Here is a 6,501-nt window from a genome sequence, read left to right as displayed (position 1 = left end):
CAAAACTTTGAAATATCCTCATTACTTGGCAAATAGGATTTAAAGAAAAAACTGATCTATTGGCAAAATGGCTTTCTGCAAATTGACCAATTCTCTTTTGACAGTACTATACGGCCTCATCATCAAACCAAATTGGACTCCTCTGGGCTTTACCAAGGACACATAAGAAATTAATTGAGAAATAAATGTTCAAACAGCCATGCACATAATCCCATTTCTGGTCTTCCTTCCCATCTTACTGTGTGCCTTGAGTAAAAGCCCAGAGCTGGCTGAATTTCAACATCTCTATTGATTTAAGAAAAGGGAGAAGGAGAGAGAAACTTCTTTCATCTTCCTAACTTCTGAATAAAATAACCTGACATATAATTTGTGTCTGCTTTTGTTGCTTGAAATGAACCCACTATGATGCCAGAAACCTCTTGAAAAGAATAATAGGACTTATTAGTTGTCTATTTTATATACAGTAGTGTGTATATGTCAATCCCAATCTCCCAATTTATCCCACCCCTCTAAACCCCAGTAACCACAAGTTTGGTTTTCTACATCTGTGACTACTTCTGTTTTGTAAATAAGTTCATTTGTACTCTTTTTTTTTATATTCCACATATAAGCAATATCATATGATATTTGTCTTTCTCTGTCTGACTTACTTCACTCAGTATGACAATCTCTAGGTCCATCCAAGTTGCTGCAAATGGCATTATTTTGTTTTTTTTTTTATGGCTGAGTGATATTCCATTGTATATACGTACCACATCTTCTTTATCCATTCCTCTGCTGGTGGCATTTAGGTTGTTTCCATGTCCTGGCTATTTTCCATGTAAATAGTGCGGCAATGAACCTTGGGGTGCATGTATCTTTTCGAATTATGGAGAAAACTAATAAGGACCTACTGTAGGGCACAGGGAACTCTGCTACTCAATAATGGCCTAAATGAGAAAAGAATCTTAAAAAAAGAGTGGGTATATGTATATGTATAACTGATTCACTGTGTTGTGCACCTGAAACGAACACGACACTGTAAATCAACTATACTCCAATAAAAATTTTTTAAAAAAAAAAAGAATAATGGGATTCTCCAGTTATAAAATCATTTATGAACTGGTAAAGACAGTGGAGGAGGGGACTTCCCTAGTGGTCCAGTGGTTAAGACTCCTCATTGCTTTCACTGCAGGGGGTATGAGTTCGATTCCTGGTCAGGGAACTAAGATCCCATATGCCACATGGCCAGAAAAAAAAAAAAAAAAAGACTGTGCAGGAGAGTACGCTACGAATTTAAGGCAGCACACCCTCAACGTTCTATAGGCTAAATTCCCACATCCTTAGAATAATAATATGAAGTCATGAATAATAAAGTCTTGTTCTACCCAGCAATCTGTTGGAAGGAAGAAAAGACTGGAAGGAGGGAGAGACAGAGGAAAAAAGAGGGCATGGAAGGACCTTGTGTTACATTCTTGATACGGCCACCAGGGAGTCCAGCGTTGTGGCCATGACAAGATAAACATTTTCCCACCTTTTCCACACTAGTCCCCCCCAGGAACAACCTCGTCACTGTTCCCTGAGCACACTGTCCTTAATCGGACCTCTGACCCGTGATTACCTTTTCACTGACTTTCTGAATCCCTCCTATTTTCAGGGTCCAGTGGAATGGTCCTTTTTCCAAGGCTTTCCCAGCCATCTTGCTATCTTACCTTACCACCCTGATATTTTCACCCCTGCCATAAATTGACAGTGAGTTTAGGAAAGAAACTCATCTGAATTTTGACCCCTTTCAGTTTGTGTAACTTACTTAGAAATGAAGGAAAAACAAATGCACTGGACATGATTATTTCCTGTGTGTATTGTCTAAGAGGTCACTAAAGTTCAAGTCTTTTTTCTCTCAGCAGTGCTGGACCCATTGCAGGGGCTCTGTGAACACCTGCTGGGTGAACAGATAGATTAGTGAATAAATGAACAAGTGCATGGGAGCCCTGAGCTAACAGCTGCAGACAAATGGAAGAATCAGGAGAACAAGAGCCAAGAATCAGGTCAGGGCCCTTTCATTGGCTCAGCGCGCTCTCTCCCACAGAACTCTCAGCTTTCTTTAGAGATCAAAACTCAGGTGTTTTGAAATAGTCATGGCAAAGAAAGTGAGAAGACTTCGGAAGAAATATGAATGATTTCATAAACATGGATCCCTACATTAACAGCCCTTTACGGGCAATAAAAAGTCATAGGAGGCAAATTTAAAATCAGTCTTTGCAGAGCCCAGTGGAAAAATAACCCTTGAACATCTTTCTTCTATTAAGTCTACATTTCCAGTAATGAGGAAGCTCAAACAACTCCATTTCCTGTTTATGTAGAATTTTTTATCACTGGATGCAGGGAAAAATATTCATTTTGTTGGCCTTCTCATGAAGGTATCACCCACTCACCAATGCCCTATTCTTTCAAAGTACAATTAATGTCACCACCAGTCACCCAAAGACCAGATTGAGGCAAGTCTCATGTTTTCTTTGTGTCCCACAGTTTCACAAGGGAAGAGATCGCATTTGCCTAATATTTCAACTTGTTCCATGTCTAGGGGTTTTGGAAAGCATACTGTAAAGTTCCACCTGGGATCTGTGTGAGCGATTCCTGGGTTTGGACTGGTTTCCTTTTCTAAAGCAAGCCGGCCTGCCTTGGTGCCCTTTTAGTGATCTTCTTGCTGTAAAGTGAGCCCAGATTGATAACTATTTATGTGGCATTCGCTCATCGCCTGCCTTCAGCTGGCAAGTGCAAAACCTCTGCGTTTGTCGAAACTATATTCTTGTTCTGCTAACACACTGTAGAGATAGCATCGTCTAGAGCTGACCGCTGTTCCTGCTAACTCCCTCATTCAAGAGGGCAGGGAAGCATGTGATTCTGGTAATTTGCCTGTGACAGAACTTTTATAGCCTGCAACGTTTTGCTTGCTGTGCCCAGATGTTACATGAGACTTTTCCAATAATGCGTATTTGAAGGAATTTGTCTTATGTGTTTGTTTTGAAAAAAATTTTATGCTTGCTCCATGTTTTTTTTTTTTTTTTTTTAATTAATTAATTTATTTATTATTATTTTTTTGCGGTACGCGGGCCTCTCACTGCCGTGGCCCCTCCCTTTGCGGAGCGCAGGCTCCGGACGCGCAGGCGCAGCGGCCACGGCTCATGGGCCCGGCCGCTCCGCGGCACGTGGGATCCTCCCGGACCGGGGCACGAACCCGCGTCCCCTGCATCGGCAGGCGGACTCTCAACCACTGCGCCACCAGGGAAGCCCTGCTTGCTCCATGTTTTATCATTCCCTCTCTCTTTCTCTCTCTTTCTCTGTCTCTCTCTCTCTTAATGTATGTTTGTAAATTCTTTTCTCAACCATTTGAGAGTAAGTTGCAAAGACAATGCCTCTTTCCCTCAGTGTGTATTTCCTAAAAAACAAGAACGTTCTCTTACAAAGCCAGAGTGTGTACAGTTTTCCAAATCAGGAAATGTATGTAATCTACAGGCCTTAGTCAAGTTTTGTCATTTGTCCTACTAACTACTTTATAGCACAAGGATTTTATACCTTTTCCTGGTCCAGGATCCAAGCCAGGATTAATGTTGCATTTGGTTTACTTGTGTCTTTATTCTCTAATAATTCAAAATAGTTCTTCAACCTTTCTTGACCTTTCGTGGTCTTCTAATATTTTTGAAGAGTAGTGGCCATTTATTTTGTAGAATAACCCTCAGTTGGGAATTTTCTGAAGCCTCTTTATGGTTACATTGGCGGAACTGCCATCAGGAGGTATCTCTTTTTCTCATTAATAGCGATGCTAACTTTGTTCCCTTTGTTAAGGTTTCTCATCAAATTTTCACCCACCTGTTTTCGTATCTGTTGATGATTCTTGACTAAAACAATTATTACTACGGTGGTTTTCAAATGGTGGTTTTCTGAATATATTATGCCATCTGCACTTGTCATTTGCCTTTGTACTGTAAAAATGGACTTTCCCCTCTTGTTTCTTTCTTTCTTTATTACTCATGTGCTTGCTAATATTCACATTCAATATGGATTCGTGAATTCACATTTTATATGTCAAAACCCAATTATTGTTTATTTTGATGCCCAAATTACCTCAAATTTGGCCGGAGGGGGTCTTTTCAAGCTGGCTCCTGTGTCCTTTTGATGCAGCCCATTATTCTCTGAGCACTTCCTTACTGTTTGGTATAAAAATATATTCCAAAATTATCTTGAACTTTTCCAGCCCCAGCTTTAGAATTGGTGATTTCTATAAGGGACCTTTTTTTTTTTTAATTGGAAAACGGTGCTTAAAATCCAAGATCTGGAGCTAGGTGTGCTAATGGGCAGTGTCACTGTTCTAAGAAACTCCCAGTGGGCAGGGTTAAGAAAAGTATGCATGTATGTGTATGTGTGTGTGTGTGTGTGTGTGTGTGTGTGTGTGTGTGTGTGTGTATACACAAATTTACATTTACATTTATATTTATTTTAAAATCTATGTATTATATATCAAAAACTGAGTTCTAACTGATAACCTCATTTCCAAGAAATGCCGCTTCTCTCAAGAAATCAATGATAGGGCTTCCCTGGTGGCGCAGTGGTTGAGAGTCCGCCTGCCGATGCAGGGGACACGGGTTCGTGCCCCGGTCCGGGAAGATCCCACATGCCGTGGAGCGGCTGGGCCCGTGAGCCATGGCCGCTGAGCCTGTGCGTCTGGAGCCTGTGCTCCACAACGGGAGAGGCCACAACAGTGAGAGGCCCGTGCGTTGCAAAAAAAAAAAAAAAAAAAAAAAAAGAAATCAATGATAAATCTGTGTCATGGAAAAGAAAGTCCCTTCACATGTGTTTCAGCCACTGTTACTGCCCCATGGTGGTGGTGGTGAGGTGTTTGCAGAAGGACCAGATAAGGCCTATCAGGGCCTTATTGGTGGAACGGCAAGGACAGATAATATTTATCTGGAACCAATCCAAGCACACATTTTGAAAAAGGGAAGTGATAATAAATGAGACCAGATATACAATTTGAAAACAAGGGCAGTCAGAGTGGATAAGGTAAAGTATATATATATATAAAGATAAATTTCGATAAACGTTTGAAAAACAAAGTGGTCCCAGTATAATATTCATTCAGAAAGACATACAAGAATATGATATTTAATGTAGGTAAAAGCATCATGACAGTTGTTCAAGGGATAAAAGTTGCATTTTCTTATTAGCGTCTTATCTATTGATTCCAATCAGGTCCACGTGCTGGCAGGCACACATAGAGGAAATCAGACACTCCATATTTAACGGAGCTTTGCACCAAATATTCCGAAAGTTAAAATCTCAATTAACAGAACTCTAAAAGGATTTTTGTTTGAATTTTATTGCCAAAAGACTCATCTGCTTGGACTAAAGGAGACTGTCCGTTCTTTTTTTTTTTTTTTTTTAATTTTTATTTTACATTGTAGTCTAGTTGATTTACAATGTTGTGTTAGTTTCAGGTGTACTGCAAAGTGATTCAGTTATACGTATATCCATCCTTTTTCAGATTCTTTTCCCATATAAGTTATTACAGAATATGGAGTATAGTTCCCTGTGCTATGCAGGAGACCTTGTTGATTATCTAGTTTACATATAGTAGTGTGTATATGTTAATCTCAAACAGTCTGTGTTTTTGAAATTAACCCTTGTACCAGCCCGCAGTTTCTGGGCAAGAAGTGGAATGAAAAAAGCCTCTTAGCCCCTAAGGAGGGCAATATTCCCTAACGCCCTTTCCATCATTAGTAAAGGAGGATAGTCAAAAAAGTACTTTCAGAGGACCGCAGAGAACAAAGGAGAAGTGAGCCCAAGCTACTCCCAGGGCACTGACTGAGGACCTAATCAGGGAACATTGCAAACATTCCACACTCCCCGGATAGGGGGCCTCTGAATGTATTCTCCCCATGGAATTTAGGAATTGCCGCAGACCTCTGCCAACTGCCTGTCTCCCATTCTTCTTTCGGAAAAGCGGGGCTTGGTGTGCTGGGAGGAGCCAGGTAGGTTTGCTTTCTATCTCCTAAGTCCCAGATTTCGACCAGAGCTGGAGACGACCGCACACTCTCCCTGGTGATGAGATGATTCAGCATCCTCCAGAGATGCTGGACCTTGCGCTCGATGCCACTTCAGGACTTCAGCTCGTTTCCTGTGCAAGAGGTGCGAGTATTTGCACGTGGGAAGGAGAAGGGACAGAAAGTTTGGTTTTCGGAAGAGAAAACCTCGATTCCTCATTGAAGTTGCTCAGAAATATTCACTTTCTCCTCCTTCCAGGCATACGGTAGGAATGAATTCTATATTTTATTCCCACTCTTGTAGTGAAATGTGGCCACGTGCCCTGTTCTGACCAATGGGATGTAAAGCAGGAGTCTATGTCCCTCAGCGTGTAAACTTTCAGGGCGCTTGTGCTTGTCACTAAATACTTCTCTCTGCCCTGGCACTGCCTGTGCTCTGAATCCTCCAGATCGTGGATCGGGGCTGCTCCAGTAGCTTGTG

This window comes from Kogia breviceps, chromosome 20 (genome assembly GCF_026419965.1).
Source record: "Kogia breviceps isolate mKogBre1 chromosome 20, mKogBre1 haplotype 1, whole genome shotgun sequence".
NCBI classification, from domain to species: domain Eukaryota; kingdom Metazoa; phylum Chordata; class Mammalia; order Artiodactyla; family Physeteridae; genus Kogia; species Kogia breviceps.
This window is presented reverse-complemented; position numbering follows the sequence as displayed.